Source organism: Saimiri boliviensis, chromosome 5 (genome assembly GCF_048565385.1).
Source record: "Saimiri boliviensis isolate mSaiBol1 chromosome 5, mSaiBol1.pri, whole genome shotgun sequence".
NCBI lineage: Eukaryota > Metazoa > Chordata > Mammalia > Primates > Cebidae > Saimiri > Saimiri boliviensis.
Window position 1 is genome coordinate 33,980,622 of NC_133453.1, and position 21,338 is coordinate 34,001,959.

Below are 21,338 nucleotides of genomic sequence, written 5' to 3' on the forward strand. Positions count from 1 at the left end.
CTTCCACCAGGTACCTCTAATCAAATCTTTTGTTTGAAATTCAACCGGATTTCTTAATGCTATTTGCAAGATCATGTCACAGAAAATGTTTCCTATGATGTACCTGTTCTTGTATCCAAAAAAAGGCACAGAAAACCTGTTGTGACAGCCATCGGAGCTGTGCTGGAACATAAGATCATGGGGACAAAAGGAAACCTCTCTCTGACTCGTTAACAATGAAGGTAGCTGAGCAGTCCCCACAGCAAAGGGTCTGTGGCCAGGTGGCATTGCTTATGAAATTTGTAAATACCTTTCAAGGAAGAATGCAAAGTGGCATATTCCCCACTCTATTTCTGTAGTTCTTTTTATAACATTTTTCACTATAACTTCAAAATTTTTAGGGAACTGAGAAAAAAGCGTCCCTTGTTCTTTTAGGAGTAAGGGTGCTGGAGTGTTTCTGAACTCTCAAGAACTGTCATAAGAACTCACGCTGCCATATTCTGGGAATATATTTAAATGCAAAGTTATGTAAGGGGAAAAAACGTATGTTTGCTCCTTTTGTTATTGGGAGAGTTCTGAATGGCAGGAGCCCTGTGCCCAGTGTGGGTTGGTGAAGGCCTCTCTCCCCACGGTGGTGCCAGGAAAGTGTCCTTGATTGATGAACTTGGCCTGCCCCTCACCCCCTGAGGGACCTGTTTTGAGCCAGGGTTTTTTGACCTAAATCAGTGTTTCCTCAGTCTCCCTTTGTGATTCAAGTCAATTGGTGAGTCTGTTGCAACACATTTCTTCCTTCAAACCCTATCATTGTTTTGTTGGCCCACAATTAACAGGATCTCAAAAATAAGCTATGCGACCAGGTGCAGTGGCTCATGCCCATAATCCCAGCACTTTGGGAGGCAAAGGTGGGAGAATCACTTGATCACAGGAGTTTGAGACCAGCCTGGGCAACATGGGGAGATCTTGTCTCTAAAAAAAAAAAAAAAAAAAAAAAAACACTAAAAATCAGCTGGGCATGATGGTGCATGCCTGTGGTTCCCGCTATTCAGGTGGCTGAGATGGAAGGATGGCTTGAGCCCGGTAGGTCGAGGCTACAGTGAACCATGACTGCGCTGCTGTACTCACTCCGGCCTGGGTGACAGAGTGAGACCCTCTCTCAAAAATAATAAATAAATAAATAAGCCATGCTACTTTGCACACTAATTGCCCTTCCTTCTTAGTCATAGTTCTGGACAGGCCTGGGCAAGGCAGGCTCAGGCTGAAGGCCTCCCAGACTGTTCTTCCATTGTCCTGAAGCAGCATTTGGTGATCTGTAATACTCATTATGTTACATGCTTTCAATGTTGAGGGTAAACAAACATGATTTAGGCATCACTTTATCTTAGGGCTTCACCAATGAAATTGATAAAACTTATCTGGGTCATTTGAAAGTTGCTTCTCAGAGAATACATTTCTGGTTTATAAATATTTTATGCTCACATGACATTAATAACTATTGGTCTTTGAGAGCCCAAACCGTTTTTTTTAAAAAAAAAAAAAACTCAAGAAGAAAAGGAAAATGGAGAAGAAGAGGTGAGTGAAGAGAAAAATATACAAAATATATAAATAGGCAATCACAGAAGAAGAATTCCAAATGGCCCCTAGACACCCAAAAAGATGCTCAACCTCACTAGTGGTTAGAACAAAAGACAAATAGGTTGGACTCATGTCTGTGATCCCAGAACTTTGGGAGGCTAAAAGTTTTGCCTCCCAAGGTTCAGGAGGATCACTTGAGGCCAGGAATTTGATACCAGCATGGGGAACATAGGGAGACCCCATCTCTACAAATAATTTTAAAATTAGCTGGATGTGGTGGTGTAGACCTATGGCCTCAGCTACTTGGGAGGCTGAGGTAGGAGGATTGCTCGAGTCTGGGGGAGACGATGCTGCAGTGAGCTGTGATGGCACTACTGCACTCCAGCCTGGGTGACAGAGCAAGACCCTGTCTCAAAGAGAAAAAAAGAAAAAAGAAAAATGTAACAATGACATATCATCATTTTACCTATTGAAAAGACAAAGATTAAAATGAATGGCAACATGGTTTTCTGGTGAGGAGGGAAGAATATAGCTGCTCTTGAAATTTGGGAGAAGTACAATTGGCTACAGACTTTTCAGAAAACACACTGAAAAATATTTATTCAATGAATTTATTGAATACTGTTCTAGTTGTTTGGGCTACATCAGTGAACAAAAAGAGACAAGGATTTCTGCTCTCTTGGAGCTTTTATCCTCGTGAGTACCAAATAAAAATAGCACATAAGGGAGTTATATCATACATTAAAATATTTAAGTATTAAAGTTAAAAAAAAGAGGCAGATAAAAAAGATAAACACTTAGAGGGAGAGTTGGTAGCAAATTTAAATATGGTAGCTCTAGTGGGCCTCAGTGAGAGGTGACATTTGATCAAAGTTTTGAAGGAAGTGAGGGAGTAAGTCATGCGGGTATCTGAGAAAAGCACAATGAGGAACAGCCAGTGCCAAGTGGGAGCATGCTTAGTATTAGATTGTTACAAAAGTAATTGCAGTTTTTGCCATTAATTTTAATGGACCCAAAGAACAGTGAGGGGGCTAGCATGGCTGAGTGGGATGAGGGAGAAGAATAATAAGAGAACAAATAAGGCCAGGCGCACTGGCTCACGCCTGTAATCCCAGCACTTCAGGAGGCCGAATTACATGAGGTGGGCGAATCACATGAGGCCAAGAGTTGGAGACCAGCATGGCCAACATGGTAAAACCTTGTCACTGCCAAAAATACAAAAATTAGCCAGGAGTGGTGGCACATACCAGTAATCCCAGCTACTTGGGAGGCTGAGGCAGGAGAATCACTTGAACCTGAGAGGTGGAGGTTGCAGTGAGCCAAGACAGAACCACTGCACTCCAGCCGGGGTGACAGAGCGAGAATCTGTCTCAAAAAAAAAAAAAAAAAAAAAAAAAAAAAGAAAGAAAGAAAGAAAGAAAGAAAGGAAAAAGAAGAGGTAAGAAAGTGGGGCAGATGGAAGGCCAATATAAGGACATGGGCTTTTTGCTTTGGGGAAACATTGGAAGATTTTGAGTAGAGAATCTAACTGAGGTTTCAAAACTCTCAGTCTGGTTATGAGTAGTCTCAACTATGTTGAGAATAGACTAAAGAGGGCCGAGAGTTAGAATTAAGGTTATATAAACATTTTCCTAAATTTTTTCCAACATTTTTATTATGAATTTTAATTTAAAATTTCAATCTATTTGGAATTTATTTTAGCAGGGGTCTACCTTTACTTTTTTCCTGGCCGCAGTGGGGATAGCCAATTATGTGATCTTTTTTTCACATAATTAAAATGTCAGCTTTGTCACATAATAGCTTCCCTTGTATACTTGGATTAATAGAATTTATATTCTTATCCTCAGATTTATGTGTCTATTCTTGCATTTGTGCTAAATAATATTGTCATGGTGGTTCTATGGTAAGTAGAAGAATAAAATTGTCATCAACTGAGATGGGGAGGCTACAGGTGGTGAAGGTTTTTGGCAGAAGATCAGGGGTCCAGTTTGGGACACATTAAGATTGAGAAGTCTCTGGGATGTCCATGGGGAGATGCTGAGCAGGCAGTTGACTATTCATACCTGGAACTTAGAAAAGAAAGATCTATACTGGGGATACAAATTTGAGGGTTGTTGGCATGTATATGGTTTTTAAAGCCATGAGGTTGTATGAGATCACCAGAGAGTGTAAACAGAGAAAGAGAAGAGGACCAAGGTCTGAGCCCTGTGACACTCCATTTTACGAAGCTGCAGAGAGTAAGAAAAACCGTAAAGGGAGACTGAGAAAGAGTGAAGAATAGAGAGGGAAGAAAACCAAGAAAGTGAGGAATCCTGGAAGACAGGTGAAGAAAGTGTTCAAGAATGAGGGCATGGTGTTCTACTGTCAAATGCTGCTGCCGGGTCAAATAATAATTACCTTTTACCCTTCAAAATCAATGAATCCAGGGGCTGGATTAATTTAAAAAAATAACAAAAATAGGTAGACCACTAGCTAGACTAATGAAGAAAAGAAAAAAGAATCAAATAGACACAATAAAAAATGAGAAAGGGGATAGACTACCGACCACGCAGAAATACAAACTACCATCAGATAATACTATAAACACCTCTACACAAATAAACTAGAAAAGCTAGAAAAAAATAGAAAAATCACTGAATACATACACCTTTACACCTTTCCCAAGACTAAACCAGGAAGAGTCGAATCCCTGAATAGACCAATAATGACTTCTGAAATTAAGGTAGTAATTAATAGTCTACAAAAAAAAAAAAAAAAAAACCAGGACCAGATGGATTCACAGGCGAATTCTAACAGAGATACAAAGAGATACAATAGTTTCTACCATTTCTTCTGAAACTATTCCAAACTATTGAGAAGCAAGGACTTCTCCCTAACTCATTTTATGAAGCCAGCATCATCCTGATACGAAAACCTGGCGCACACACACACATACACACAAACTTCAGGTCAATATTCCTGATGAACATCGATGCAAAAATTCTCAATAAAATACTGGAAAAATGAATCCAGCAGCACATCAAAAAGCTTATCCACCACAATCAAGTAGGCTTCATCCCTGGGATGCAAAGTTGGTGAACATACACAAATCAATAAACATAATCTGTCACATAAACAGAACCACTGACAAAACCACATAATCATCTCAACAGACGCAGAAAAGGCCTTGGTAAAATTAAATATTCCTTCATGTTAAAAACTCTCAATAAACTAGGTTTTGATGGAACATATCTCAAAATAATAAGAGCTATTTAAGACAAACCCACAGCCAATATCATACTGAATGGGCAAAAGCTGGAAGCATTCCCTTTGAAAACTGGCACAAGACAAGGATGCCCTCTCTTACTACTCTTATTCAACATAGTGTTAGAAGTTCTGGCCAGGGCAATCAGGCAAGAGAAAGAAATAAAGGGTATTCAAATAGGAGGAGAGGGAGTCGAATTGTCTCTGTTTGCAGAAGACATGATTCTATGTTTAGATAACTCCATTATCTCTGCCCCAAAACTCCTTAAGGTGATAAGCAACCTCAGCAAAGTCTCAGGATACAAAATCAATGTACAAAAATCACAAGTATTCCTATATGCCAACAATAGACATGCAGAGAGCCAAATCATTAGTGAACTCCCTTTCACAATTGCTACAAAGAGAATAAAATGCCTAGGAATACAGTTAACAAGGGATATAAAGGACCTCTTCAAGGAGAACTACAAACCACTGCTCAAGGAAATAAGAGACCCAAATGGAAAAACATTCCATGCTCATGAATGGGAAGAATCAATATTGTGAAAATAGCCATACTGCCCAAAGCAATTTATAGATTCAATTCTATCTCCATCAAGCTACCAATGACCTTCTTCACAGAACTGGAAAAAAAACACCTTAAACTTCATATGGAACTAAAAGAGAGCCCGCATAGCCAAGACAATCCTAAGCAAAAAGAACAAAGCTGGAGGCATCATGCTATCTGACTTTAAATTGTTCTACAAGGCTGCAGTAACCAAAACAGCATGGTACTGGTACCAAAACAGACATATAAACCAATGGAACAGAATAGAGACCTCAGAAATAACACTACACATCTACAACCATCTGATCTTCAACAAACGAGCAAAAATAAGCAATGGGGAAAGAATCCCCTATTTAATAAATGGTGCTGGGAGAACAGGCTAGCCATATGCAAAAAACTGAAACTGGATCCCTTCCTTACACCTTATATAAAAATTAACTCAAGATGAATTAAAGACTTAAATGTAAAACTCCAAACCATAAAAGCCCTAGAAGAAAACCTAGGCAATACCATTCAGGACATAGGCATGGGTAAAGACTTCATAACAAAAATGCCAAAAGCAATTGCAACCAAAGCCAAAATTAACAAATGGGATGTAATTAAACTAAATAGCTTCTGCACAGCAAAAGAAACTATCATCACAGTGAACAGGCAACCTACAGAATGGGAGAAAAATTTTGCAATCTACCCATCTGACAAAGATCTAATATCCAGAATCTGCAAGGAACTTAAACAAATTTACAAGAAAAAAAACAACCCCATCAAAAAGTGGGCAGAATATGAACAGATGCTTCTCAAAAGAAGACATTTATGTGGCCAAGAAACATATGAAAAAAAGCTCAACATCACTGATCATTAGAGAAATATAAATCAAACCCACAATGAGATACCATCTCATGCCAATCAGAATGGCGATTATTAAAAAGTGAAGAAACAACAGATGCTGGTGAGGCTGTGGAGAAACAGGACACTTGTACACCGTTGGTGGGAATGTAAATTAGTTCAACCATTGTGGAAGACAGTGTGGCAATTCCTCAAGGATCTAGAACCAGAAATACCATTTGACTCAGCAATCCCATGACTGAGTATATACCCAAAGGAATAGAAATCATTCTACTATAAAGACACATGCACACCTATGTTCATTGCAGCACTATTCACAACAGCAAAGAAACAGAACCAACCCAAATGTTCATCAGTGATAGACTAGAAAAAGAAAATGTGGTATAATATACATCATGGAATACAATGAAGCTATAGAAAGGAATGAGATCATTTCCTTTGCAGAGACATGGATAAACCTGGAAGCTATCATCTTCAGCAAACTAGCATAGGAACAGAAAACCAAACACCACATGTCCTCACTCATAAGTGGGAGTTGAACAATGAGAACACGTGGACACAGAGAGGGGAACGACACACACTGGGGCCAGTTGGGAGGTGAGAGGGAAGGGGAAGGAGACCATTAGGACAAATACTTAATACATGTGGGGCTTAAAACCTAGATAATGGGTTGGTAGGTGCAGCAAACCACCATGGCACATGTATACCTATGTAACAAACCTGCACATTCTGCACTTGCATCCTGGAACTTAAAATAAAATAATAATAATAAAAAAAAAGAATTGACTTTTGAATTAGCAATAAGGAGATCATTAATGACCTCCAAAGGAGCATCACAGAACAGTGGCAGTAGGAAAAGTCAGACTAGAGGCAGAGAGAAAGGGGCACTGAGGAACTGAAGATACCAAACAAGAAAATTCCAAGAATTTTCACTGTGGTGTGAGCAAAGAGAAAATGTAGGTGATAGGGCCACTGAGGTTAAGAGAGTATATTGTTATGATGGCCAAAGTAACAGCACAGCTGTTTTGTATAAATTTATAAAGCAGAAGTGTAATTTTGTTACATGGCTATATTGTTCAGTGGCAAAGTTAGGGCTTTTAAGGTATTCATCACCTTAATAACATACATTGTACCCATTAAGTAATTTATCATCATCTACCCTTTTTCCAACCCCTCACCCTTCTGAGTCTCCATTGTCTATAATTCCACACTCTATGTGCATGTGTACATATTTTCTAGCTCCTACTTATGATTTAGAATGTGTGGTGTTTGACTTTCTGTGTCTGAGTTGTTTCATGTAATGGCCTCCAGTTCCATCTATGTTGATGCAAAATATATTATTTCATTCTTTTTTATTGCTGAACCGTATTCCTTTGTGTATATATATATCACATTTTTGTTATCCAGTCATCTAGGAAAGTAATAGCATGTCTGAGGAAATGAGTTCATAGAAAAATTGATGATTTGGAGCAAGAGGGGAGAATTATTGGAGCAATGTCATTCAGCAAAGAGGGAGTGGGATACACATATGGAGGGATTGACTTTCGAAGAGTGTATCTACTAGATATTAAAATATACACAAGATTTGGCCCTTGGAGTGCAGGACAGTAAGCCAGAAACAACCTAAGTGTCCCCTTGTAGAAAAGTGGCAGAATATGTATGATTATGAACATTCTGCAGAACATAATGAATCCACTTAAAAGAACAAGTTTTAGTTTTTAATCCATCTGGAGTTAATTTTGGTGTAAGGTGTCAGGAAGGGGTCCTGTTTCTGCTTTCTGCACATGGCTAGCCAGTTTTCCCAACACCATTTATTAAACAGGGAGTCCTTTCCCCATTGCTTGTTTTTGTCAGGTTTGTTGTCATCAGAGACATGCAAATCAAAACCACATTGAGATACCATCTCACACCAGTTAGAATGGCGATCATTAAAAAATCGGGAAACAACAGATGCTGGAGAGGATGTGGAGAAATAGGAACACTTTTACACTGTTGGTGGGAGTGTAAATTAATTCAACCATTGTGGAAGACAGTGTGGAGATTCCTCAAGGACCTAAAAATAGAAATCCCATTTGACCCAGCAATCCCATTACTGGGTATATATCCAAAGGATTATAAATCATTCTACTACAAGGACACGTGCACACGAATGTTCATTGCAGCACTGTTTACAATAGCAAAGACCTGGAACCAACCCAAATGCCCAACGATGATAGACTGGATAGGGAAAATGTGGTACATATACACCATGGAATATTACGCAGCCATCAAAAACGATGAGTTCACGTCCTTTGTAGGGACATGGATGAACCTGGAAACCATCATTCTCAGCAAACTGACACAAGAGCAGAAAATCAAACACCGTATATTCTCACTCATAGGCGGGTGTTGAACAATGAGAACACATGGACACAGAGAGGGGAGCACTACACACTGGGGTCCATTGGGGGGAAATGGGGGAGGGGTGGGGGGTGGGGAGGTGGGAAGAGATAGCATGGGGAGAAATGACAGATACAGGTGAGGGGACGGAAGGCAGCAAACCACACTGCCATGTGTGTACCTATGCAACAATCTTGCATGTTCATCACATGTACCCCAAAACCTAAAATGCAATTAAAAAAAAAAAAAGAACAAGTTTTAGCTGCTATCCACTATACTAGAAGGAATTCACCACCATGCATCAGAGAATAAAGCAAGTAGCAGAATAATGTGTGTGGAAGGATTTCCTTGTTTTTTAAAAAAATAAATTTAAAAGGCATATTGATGTTTGTAAATATCTGAGTACAGAAAATGGTGTGTGTATGATACGGTTTGGTGAAGTCCTCACTCAAATCTCATCTTGAATTGTAGCTCCCCATGTGTTGTGGGAGGGACCCAGTGGGAGGTAACTGAGTGATGGGGGCAGGTTTCTCCCATGCTGTTCTCGTGATAGTAAGTCTTAGGAGATCTGATGGTTTTATAAAGGGCAATTTCCCTGCACACACTCTCTTGCCTGCTACCATGTAAGACATGCTTTTGCTCTTCTGCTGCCTTCTGCCGTGATTGTGAGGCCTCCCCAGCCATGTGGAACTGTGAGTACATTAAACCTCTTTTCTTTATAAATTACCCAGTCTCATGTATTTCTTCATAGCAGTATGAAAATTGACTAACACAGTGTGTGACCGACCATGCTGGCACTCTGATCTCAGACTTTCAGCCTTTAGAACTGTGAGAAAATAAATGCCAGTTGTTTATGCCACCCAGTCTATTTGTTACAGCATCCTGAGCAAGTGAAGACAGAGCAGAACAATATCAAGATATTAAAATGATCTCAGATGGAGTAGGAATAGAGTGTGTCATTCAGAAGGTTACAAAGAAATCATGGGTCACCCTATTTTTCTACCCCTAAATGGTCACCTCTGATGTAATTAAGTATTAATCATATCTTTCCTTATGTTCTCATTGTCTTGTAGAAAGCATAATGTTATAGTGAAACCCACTGTATATTTGTCTGTTCTTTAGATGTGAATTCTCTGAGATCAGGAGCTCTCTGCATTCTTGTTGTTTTATATCTGCCATAACTGGAGATGATAAGATGTTTAAAAATCATTTTTGAATCAAGGAATGAAACAAAATGGAATTGTATAAAATAGAATATACCTAACCTTAAGCTAATCTGATACATTCTATGTTCTTTCAGATTTGATATGATAAACACATATCCACACTTATTACCCCTAACGTCTGACCTGGATAAGATGACCTAAGGGATTTTCTGCCATCACCCTTGAATTTTTTTGCATTCTCATGTCTAAATTGTCAAGGAGAAGGGAAAATGGAATTTTTATTTCTATTATTGGCTACTTGACTCTCTGTCAACGAAATTTTCTTAAAACACACACACACACACACACACACACACACACACACACACACAGAGTAAAGTTGGCCTACTTTATTGTTATTTTTGGAGTGGGTGGGTAAAGCCTTCAATGTCTGATTTACATTTTCTAAAAAGGCTTTCCTCAATGTCATATCTGATAATCAAAAGTTGCTACAACTTTCTTACAAAACTCTGTAATAGGGTCTCCATTCAGTACAAGAGTTCTAAAGGAACAGGGGATGTAAGGCCAACTGGACCAATAGAAACAGCAGCCACAGGTGCCTCCAAGTCTACACCTGTACCTGAAGGAATATCTCAGGGTCAACAAACTGAGGACAGCAACCCACATTCCCAGGTGAGTCTAAAACGGAAAGTAACTGCTGCTAAAGTACAAATAATCTGGATCATTTTGTAGTGAGTTTCAGTGAACCATTGCTTAATTTGGGGAATTTTTTTTTTTGAGACAGAGTCACACTCTGTCGCTTGGGCTGGAGTGCGGTGGTGAGATCTCCGCTCACTGAAACCTCCACCTCCCAGGTTCAAGCAATTCTGCGTCAGCCTCCCGAGTAGCTGGGATTACAGGAGGCACCTGCCGCCATGCCCAGCTAATTTTTGTGTTTTTAGTAGAGATGGAGTTTCATCATGTTGGCCAGTCTGATCTCAAACTCCTGACCTCATGATTCACCCGCCTCAGCCTCCCAAAGTCCTGGGATTACAGGTATGAGCCACGGAGTCTTTTTAAGATGTTCACATGACCAAGAAAAGAAAAACTAAAACCTTATTTTTTAAAATAATGTTTTATCTCAAATCACAAAGTGCAATGTATTTATTATAGAAAATTTCAAAAAGTCAAAAGAGAACGAAGAACAAAATTAAAATTGCAAATAATCCATTAAAACCCCACTGTCAATACTTTGGCATACTTCTTTTCCTGCGAACATTTCAAATTAGTTTAAACTATACTGTAAACTTTACTCATGATAAAGTTCTCTATAGTCATGACTATTTTCCATTGTCATCATAATTCTTCAAAAAACATCTCAATGGTTATATAATTTCTATTTAAACAAGCATAACATGAATTAATTCCTCTGCTGTTGATACTGGATTATTTTTTATTTTTGCTACAATTTAAAACTTTACGATTAAAATTCTTATATATTGTTCTTTGTACACAGATTCCAATTATTTCCTTAGGATACATTTCTACAATGAATCACAAGAATGAAAAACACGAACCTTTTTTTTTTTTTTTTTTTTTTGAGACAGAGTTTTGCTCTTTTGCACAGGCTGAAGCGCAGGGTGATCTCGGCTCCATCTTCCGTTTTCAAGTGATTGTCCTGCCTCAGCCTCCTGAATAGCTGGGATTACAGGCGCCCGCCACCACACTCGGCTAATTTTTGGTTTTGTCCTTTTTTTTTTTTTTTTTTTTTTTTTTTTTTGGAGACAGAGTCTTGCTCTGTTGCCAGGCTGGAGCGCAGTGGCACAGTCTCGGCTCACTGCAACTTCTGCCTCCCGGGTTCAAGCTGTTCTTCCGCCTCAGCCTCCCAAGTAGCTGGGACTGCAGGCGCGTGCCAAACGCCCAGCTAATTTTTGTATTTTTAGTAGAGACGGGGGTTTCACCATGTTGGTTAGGATGCTCTCCATCTCTTGACCTCGTGATCCACCCACCTCGGCCTCCCAAAGTGCTGGTATTACAGGCGTGAGCCACCGCCCGAACATTTGTAAGGCTCTTCATGCTTATTGCAAAATTGCTTTTTAGAAAGGAATACCGAGATATGCTTCTAGTGAACGTAACAACTTTTTCATGAGATTCTTGCTAGTACTGACTTACTTTCTTTTAATTTTTGATAATTTGATCACCGGAATATATTTAATTTGTTTTAATTTGCATTTTCTGACTCAGAGTGAAATGAAATTTTCCCCACATAGTGTACAAGGCAACTGTATTTTTTCTTCTGTCAGCACCTGCTGCCATTTTTGTTACCAATGTATTTAAATGTTTTATATTTTGACTAGGGAAATCTTCCTTCCTAGTTATTTCCTTTTAGCCTTATTGACTTATTGATAATATGACTTCCTACACACACATTTTCAATTTTAATAAAAACTTTAGTCTTTTTCTTTTCTTTCTTTCTTTTTTTTTTTTTTTTTTGAGACCGAGTCTCACTCTGTCACCCAGGCTGGAGTGCAGGCTGGAGTTGCAGCTCACTGCAACCTCCGTCCCTGGGGTTCAAGTGATTCTCCTGCCTCAGCCTCCAGAGTAGGTGGGATTACAGTTGCATGCCACCACATCCAGCTAATTTTTGTATTTTTAGTAGAGATGGGGTTTCACCATGTTGGCCAGGCTGGTCTTGAACCCCTGACCTTTGGTGATCTGCTTGCCTCAACCTCCCAAAGTGCTGGGATTACAGGCGTGAGCCACTGCACCCAGCCTAAAAATGTTATCAGTCTTTTTCTTTGTAATTTCTTTCATAGTTTCATGCTGGGAAAAATATCTTCATGAAGAAATCAAATGACTCTAGCTGTATTTTATTATACATGATTTTATTATCTTGACACATAGCTGTTAAATCTATTGGGTTTTTATTCTGATGCATAATAAGAGGTAAGATAAGGGAGTCGCCTATTCCTTTTTACTGGAATAAATATTTTCTTTTTTAATTTCTGTGATGGTTCCTGTAGTATATACCAAATTTTTTTTATCATTTTAGAATGTATTTTACTGCTATTAAGCTCAATTGCTTTTCATTTTATTTTTATATAAGAACAGCATTATTTGAATTATTCTAGCTTTCTGATACCTATTAACATAAAACAAGTTTTCTCTTTTTATATTTTGTTAACTACTTCACTGAGATACAATTCACATATAATAAGCTGCACATGCTCAGGTGCAGTGAGTGGCTCACACCTGTAATCCCAGCACTTTGGGAGGCCAAGGTGGGCAGATCAGCTGAGCTCAGGAGTTTGAGACCAACCTGACCAATGTGATGAAAACCCATTTCTACTAAAAATACAAAAACCTAGCCGAGTATGGTGGCACACCCCTGTAATCCCAGCTATTCTGGAAGCTGAGGCAGGAGAATCGCTTCAATCCAAGAGGCAGAGGCTGCAGTGAGCCTAAATCACGCCACTGGACTCCAGCCTGGGTGACAGAATGAGTCCTTGTCTTAATAAATAAATACATAAATGCCATTTAATCAAGTTTTTTTTTTAAGAAAAGGAAAGCTGTATATATTTAATGTATACAACTTGATAAGTTTGGGGATAAATATACATGTGTGAAACCATCACCATTAAGGCCATAAACATATCCATCACCTCCTAATGTTTCCTCCCTTTATTATTATTATAATTAATTTGTATGTGTGGTGAGAACATGACAAGATCTAATCTCTGAGCAAATGTTAAGTATACAGTACACAGTGTTGTTAACTATAGGCACTACTGTTTAGTAGATCTCCAGAACTTCATCTTGCATAACTTAAACTTGATACCTACTAACCATTTTTTCCCTTATTTTTATATTTTTACATATTAGCTATTATAATATAATTATTCTTCTTCTTAATTTAATTTTACTTTAAGTTCTGGGATACATGTGTTGAACATGCAGCTATACATGTGCCATGGTGGTTTGCTGCACCTATCAACCTGTCATCTAGGTTTTAAGCCCTGCATGCATTAACTATTTGTCCTAATGCTCCCTCCCCTTGTCCCCCACTCCTGACAGGCCCTGGTGTGTGATGTTCCCCACTCTGTTCAGGCAAAGTTCAGCTTTGAGGGAACCATTTCTGAGATAGGTCGCATTCTGGCCTGATGCAGTGGCTCACACCTGTAATCCCAGAACTTTGGGAAGCCAAGGCAGACAGATAACCTGAGGTCAGGAGTTCAAGACCAGCCTGGCTAACATGGTAAAATCCCGTTTCTACTAAAAATACAAAAAAGTAGCTGGGTATGGTGGTGCACGCCTGTAATCCCAGCTATTCGGGAGGCTGAGGCAGGACAATTGCTTGAACCTGGTAGGCAGAGGTTGCAATGAGTTGAGGTAGTGCCATTGCACTTCAGCCTGGGCAACAAGAGTGAAACTCCATCTCAAAACAAAACAAAACAAAACAAAAGATTGCATTCAACCCTGACAACTTTAAACTACTCCCGTGTCCATACAAAGTCTCTGCCAAGACTTCTGATTGTAACTTACAGATAAGGCTTCCTTCTGCCCATAGGGCCTTAACCTCCCAACCCAGTATCATAAGAACTTATGTTATTCAAAAAATAAGAGAACCAATGCATGCATGTGTAAGTAAAATGTTCAGAAATTTTAAAAGGGAAGAGATGAGAGAGGGAGGTGAAAGAAAGATTCTTACTTGTAAGTGGGAGCTAAATGATGAGAACACATGTCACACAGAGGGAACACCACACACTGAGGCCTGCTGGAGGGCAGAGGATGGAGCGTGGGAGGAGGGAGAGGATCAGGAAAAATAACTAATGGATACTAAGCTTAATACCTGGATGATGAAATAATCTGTACAACAAACCCCCATGACACACATTTACCCACGTAACAAACCTGCACATCCTGCACGTGTACCCCTGAACTCAAAATACAAGTTTTTTAAAAAAAAAAAGAAAAATAAGATGAAGGAAAGAACTTCAAAAATTCCAGTGAAGTTTTTTCATCGAAAGGATTATAAATGCTTTCTTTCTTTGAGTATACATTCTGCAAATACTTTAGCATGTTTTCAATCAGCTGCTTATTTGCCCTCACATGTGTAACTCCACTTTTACACTTTCCAGCAGTCATAATCAGTACAGTCTGAGCTTAAGTAAGGGCTTAAGAAAGTACCCATCTGTAATAGTCATCAAAGAAAAACTAGAGTTCCCATATTGCAGTTGTTCTGGGTAGATGTATGAGTGGAAGTCGGGCATGGTGGCTCACGAATGTAATCCCAGCACTTTGGAAGCCCAAGGCAGGTAGATCACAAGGTCAGGAGTTTGGGACCAGCCTGGCCAACATAGTGAAACCCCATCTCTACTAAAAATATAAAAATTAGCTGGGTGTGTTGGCAAGTGCCTGTAGTCCCAGCTACTCGGGAGGTTGAGGCAGGAGAATTGCTTGAACCTGGGAGGTGGAGGTTGCAGTGAGCCGAGATCATGCCGTTGCACTCAAGCTTGGTGACAGGGTGAGACTCGGTCTCAAAAAAAAAAAAAAAAATAGTGTGAGTAGAGAGTAAGTCTTGTGACCACCCAGTGACAAGTGGTCTCTGCAGCCACCTGTGTGTGATGTTTTCTCAGGCCTGTCTGCATTTTACTCACAAACTCACGTAGACTGGGACACCTGGAAACACCCCTCATGGGACACCTGCCGAGACACAGGCACCATGCTGTAGTGTGAGACAGAGAGCTAAACCACCGTATGAGGACAAATAAAGAGCTACTCTGTTTCCTGCTTCAAACAAAAGAGGAAGGAAAAACATATTCACAATGTGGGGTTTTTTCACTGTAACATCCTTTTGCTCTGAGGGAAGAAATTTAAAAGTGGTTTTGCTGTTTCTGTTGTGCTCCTTTATTTCACTTTTCTTATACTTCCTTCTCACCTCTTTTTTATTTTTAAAGTTGCTATGTCGTGTCTTATGTATTTAACCTATTTTTTATTAAAAAACCTACTTCATACAAATAAGACATGAATCTGTTTGATGTATAAGAAATTAAGATATTATAGATAAATCTATATTCATAAAATTTCAACCATAATTCTCAACCCAGGTCCAGTCCCTAATTCCCCAGAGGTAACCTGTTTGAAGTTTATCTTTACAGATCTTTTTCTATGCATTTTCAAGTGTGCACCTGCCCAAAGAGGGCAGAGGATAGTGTCTATTGAACTTAAAACCCAAGAACCTTGCACAAGGAGGCATGTACAGCTATGTTTACTGCAGCACTGCTTTTAATTTAAAAAAAAATGGAAACGGTGTATCCTTTCATTGTGAATGACTAAATAAACCATAATATTGATTCTGTGGGTATACCACGGTAAGCCTATTTGCACTAACCTGAAATGCTTCTCAATTGCAGAAAAATTTGTACCACATAATATTGGTGCAAGACATTCTTTTAAAGATTTTCTTCATATGAATAATATATATTAAATCACTGAATTATTTTGTTTGAGAATTTTAAGGTTTTTCATTGTTCTCCCTAAGTGTTCAAATACATAAATAATTGTATAGCATATGTATACACCTTTCCTACTCTATCTCCACCATATGTAGAGAATGAATAGAGGTCAAAATGGCTTATAAAAGTACAGTCATTTTGCAAAGCCATGATATTCTGCAATTATTGTTTAAATTGTAATTATTTTTTAAAATAATATAAAGTTCACGATTCAAAGACTATACTCTGCATGTGGAAGCTGTTTAAGTATTTGAATGACGAGGCAACGGCACAGTTCACTCAAAGGGGCTGCAAAGGGCACACACCAACCACAGAACGTGACTAAGTTTGTACGTAGCTCAGTTTCTTCTTCCTGCTACTGCCCTTTTCCTCTTTCAGGCTGTTCCTGCAGAACAATGTTCCTAAAACGGCCAGCCCCTCTTCAGATCATTTGCAGGGATGGAAGAAGGCTACAGATTGTAGCCACAGCTGTTTATAAATGGAGTGTAATGAAATCTAATGTTTCATGCAGACGTGTGGGAGCCAAAGGCTGGAACACGGTGCCCCAGGAGCGTGGGCAGGACTGGGTCAGGTCAAATCTTGCTCTGAGGTTGCAGTTCAGAGAGCAGAGTGTGATGTAAGAGACAAGGTTTGGTGAGGAAATCCTAAGTGACAACCAAGTTGACCATTATTCATTCAAAAGACTTGGTGAATTTTAAGAGGAATGATGACTCTAGTGCACACCCATGTAGCAAGCAAAGGAAAGACAAGAAAGTGAAAGTCAAAGGTAGAGGACAGAAGAGACTTTGTACGCAAGAAAGTGACCCAACTGCTTCTTGTAGATGCCTATGGGGAAGAAGACATTCAGGATAGCAATTTAACTTCAGCAAAATACTATTGTGACTTTATTTTTAAAACCTAAAACTGTTTTAATTTCTTTTTTGACATTAGATATGCAGGTGTACTGAGCATATAAACATTTGCATCATCATACATGAATGTAAACCCAAACAGCAGCCACTTAATGAAATAGACTGAATTTCCTTGAAAAACATCATTATCATGTTTTTTATATCAGATTTTTAGGAATGTGGGTTAAATTCAAACCAAAAACCTATTTTCTTATTTCTTCCTTCTCTAGACCATGGTCGGCGCTAGGAATGAACTGTGGAGGACTCGTGAAACCATTAATGCTCTCCATAGGGAAAGAAGGTAGGGGCCACATAAGTATGTGCAAATACCAACAGCAAAGAGAAATCCAAAGCATTTCTTTTGCTTTTATAGAAAAATTTTCTACAAAAATTTTACCATTTTTTTTAATTTGGGAGAAATCTTTAAGCCAAGAAATCCTGTGATTCCAATATGAAAGTAAAAGGGAGCTTCAACTCTATTTGAGTAATTAAGCATGACAAAAACCACAGGCTAAGTAAGTTTTGACTTTTGATTGCCTGATTTTATTCCTTGGAATTTGGTTAAGCACTTTTAGTGAAGTACTGATTCTTTGTGTGTATCTTGTGTTATGTATGTGTGTGTTACCTACTTCTAAAGAAATCAGTGCTTGGTATCCAACAGCATCTAACTTTCTACTAGGTTTATTAGGCTGAATGGAAACTATCATCTTCTTATTGTGTCTCAAGGAACTCAACATTTCTCGAGCTCCTATCTCCTGCTGTTAACTCCTTTAGAAGACAGAATTCCTGGCTCCCCAGTAAGAAGTTTCCCCTGAGGGAAGACCTTTGTTTTCAGGCACAATACTTAATATTCAGCAGACGACCCATAAACTAGCAATTCTATGCATATATGTATGATGAGATATGATTCCTAATCCAAATGTACAGAAGACATAAAATATTTTCTAAATTCTGTGATAACTCATGAAAAGTTCAATAAACACTTTAAAAATATCCAAATAATTTAAATCTTAAAAGTAATTTTAATCTTTTTCTTGGAATAAAATAGATTAGAAAACATTTTTAAAGTTGTAAAGCAATAGGCTATACTAAAATTGAAAATGTAGAAATAAAAAGCAAATTTTAAAATTTAGTTTTTAAAAACTTAATTCTTAAAATAATCATTTAAAATGAATTCTTTTAAACTAAGTATTGCCTTTGATATAATCTATTTCTACCATTGGTATCCTATTATTTATCACTGCAAAGTGTACCAAAGTGTAAGGCTGATTTTTGAATGAAATGTAACATGAAGCTACATTGTTGTTCCTGTCTGCACCATCATTTTTATCAGTAATTTGGATGAAACTGTAGAGAGCATGATTCTCAAATGTGTGTGAGACATGATACCAAAATTCCTAGGTGATAAACTGAATTACAATCTTGGATCACTGAGATTTAATGGGCTGGGACAGTGAGGCAGTTAGTAAAGACCAAATTTTAAGGGATTAAAGGAAAGTCCCACAATTTCAGGCCCATGTGCACAAGTAGCGTGAAAAAGACCTGTGATATATAAGGTCATCAATTGCAAGTTCAGTGATAGCCAATTATGTCACCGATTAGTTAAAAAGCAACAGTCTCAGGCATATTAACAGAAAGAGTACTATTCAACTACTAATTATCTATTATTAATCTACACTGTGCTAGGTAAATTTACTAGTTTGATCTCACACTGCTATGAAGAAATACCAGAGACTGGGTAATTTATAAAGCAAAGAGGTTTAATTGACTCACAGTTCCACATTGCTGGGGAGGCCAGGAAACTTGCAATCATGGTGGAAGGCAAAGGAGAAGCAGGCACCTCCTTCACAGGGAGGCAGGACAGAGTGAGGGTAAGCAGGGGAAATGCCAACTGCTTATAAAACCATCAGGTCTCATGAGACTCACTCACTATCATGAGTACAGCATGGGGGAACCACCCACATGATCCAATTACCTCCACCTGGTCCTGCCCTTGACGCATGGGGATTATGGGAATTGCAATTCAAGATGAAATTTAGGTGGGGACACAGCCAAACTGTGTCAGTAATGGTCAAATTAAGTAACATTTCACTGCTCTGGGCATGATTAGCTTGCCTAGGGAGTATTTGTGTTCCATTTGAACACTTAGTATAGAGATTCAAGCTGTTTAGCCCCTACCAGAAAGCAGAAATACATATAAAGATATAAAAGTTTAGAAAGGCAGATTTCAGGTCGTTTAAAAGGAATTATTTCTTAGATAACCTGAACTGTCTGTTGTAAGTGGATGCTTGCCTGGAAAGTCCTGGGCTCCCGGTTGTTGAAAATATTGGCACCAGGTGAATTGTATTTACCAGAAACAACCCGTAAGCATCTCTTCTTTAAAAAGACACGGAAGAGGCCAGGTGCAGTGGCTCACGCCTGCAATCCCAGCATTTTGGGAGGTCGAGGCTGGTGGATCACGAGGTCAGGAGTTCAAGATCAGCCTGGCCAAGATTGTGAAACCTGTCTTTACTAAAAATACAAAAAAATTAATGGGTGTGGTGGCGGGTGCCTGTAATACCAGCTACTCTGGACACTGAGACAGAGAATTGCTTGAACCCGGGAGGTGGAGGTTACAGTGAGCCGAGTTTGTGCCACTTCACTCCAGCCTGGGTGACAGAGTGAGACACCATCTCAAAAAAAAAAAAAAAAAAAAAAAAAAAAAAAAAAAAAAAGATGCAGAAGAAGAAAAGAACTGGATTTCTGATAGAGGTCTACCTTCTTTCACTTGGATTGTGGAAGTCTAGGGATGCATGTCTTCTAGTTGTCCAGGCCTGGTGGACAGGCCAGAGAGAAGGAAGCAGTCACGGGTGGTGGACAACATGGGAAAAAGAGAGAGCCTGACACCTCTTGTTAGTGGTCGTAACAAACACAACACATTAGGTCCAGAAAACAGTGTCTAGACAGGCTGACTGAGAATACTTCTTGGTTGTTGGCTGTGTAAAACCCCTGGGCTGACTTCTGTCTGAGAAACCCATCTTAAAGATATACCTGAAACTCCTATTACTAACACGGATTTTGGAGTCAGACTCCTGTTTCACCCGAGTATGACTGTCTTGGAAGTTAGAGGGCTACTTTCAGAGATGCCTGCTTTGCATGGGAGCCCAAACTAAATTTCAAGAACTCCCCAGGCTCTGTGCAGTTAGGAATTCCACAGGTTCTAAAGCAGAGAATTATTGCATTTCATACCAGACAGCCAATTTCCACAAATTCCACAAATATGCTAACATGAGTGATCAAATAAAATTACTTTATTTAGACAATTTTAGTTGTAAACCTACTATATGATAGGAACCATTTTATGCCTCGGCCAGAAGACATGGCAACACACACACACACACACACACACACACACACACACGCAAAATTGCCAAAATAAAGAGACAATAAGCAATTAAGTAAGGAATAGAGTATGTAATATATAAGTAAAATAATAAGTAAAGCATGTATTATGTCACAGTGCACGGCTGTCTAGAATTTTGTAGGCTGGACTCTGCAGCCTCTGTAGACATGTAGACATGGTGAAAAGCCACAGAGACAAATAAGGAAGGGAAGAGTTTGGCCATGCTGGAGGAGAGGTTGGGGTTGTCGTTTGTGGATTCAAGTAGGGCAGTCAGAGAAGGACACTTCTGAAAAGGCACCTTGTGAACAAAGACTTGAAGGAGGTGAGTGGGGGAACTGAGCACTGACCTGGGGTGGAAAGAGTGTCCAGGCAGAGGAAGTTGAAGAGCAGATTCTAAGCGGGGAACAGGCCTGGGGTATTCAAAGAGGAGCCTGAAGCTGGGAACAGGGCAATGAATAAGCTGGAAAGCAAGAAAGGAGGTCAGAGATGGAAGGGGGGTCTGTGCCATCTTTGTGGGGCTTGGCCGCCTCTCTAAGGACTTCCTTTTACTCTAAAGGAGGAGGGGAACCCCTGGAGGGTTCTGAGCAGAAGAGCAACATAGCCTGCCTTTTGTTTTAAAGAATTGCCCTGATTACCCTGACTACTTGGTTCATGTTTTTTTAGAGACAGGGTCTCGTTCTGTCAGCCAGGCTGGAGAGTGGTGGTGCGGTTATCTCTCTGTACCTCTAATTCCTGGGCTCCAGTGATCCTCCTGCCTCAGCTTTCCAAGTAGCTGTGACTACAGGTGCCACCACACTTGGCTAATTTGTGTGTGTGTGTCTCTATGTGTGTGTGTGTGTGTGTGTG

At 39.3% G+C, this 21,338-nt stretch overlaps 1 protein-coding gene across 1 annotated transcript in view; it reads left to right on the forward strand.

Moving 5' to 3' along the window:
- The window catches only part of DYTN (dystrotelin), a 63,814-nt gene that overhangs the window by 27,595 nt on the left and 14,881 nt on the right, over positions 1-21,338 (forward strand). The window lies entirely within an intron of this gene.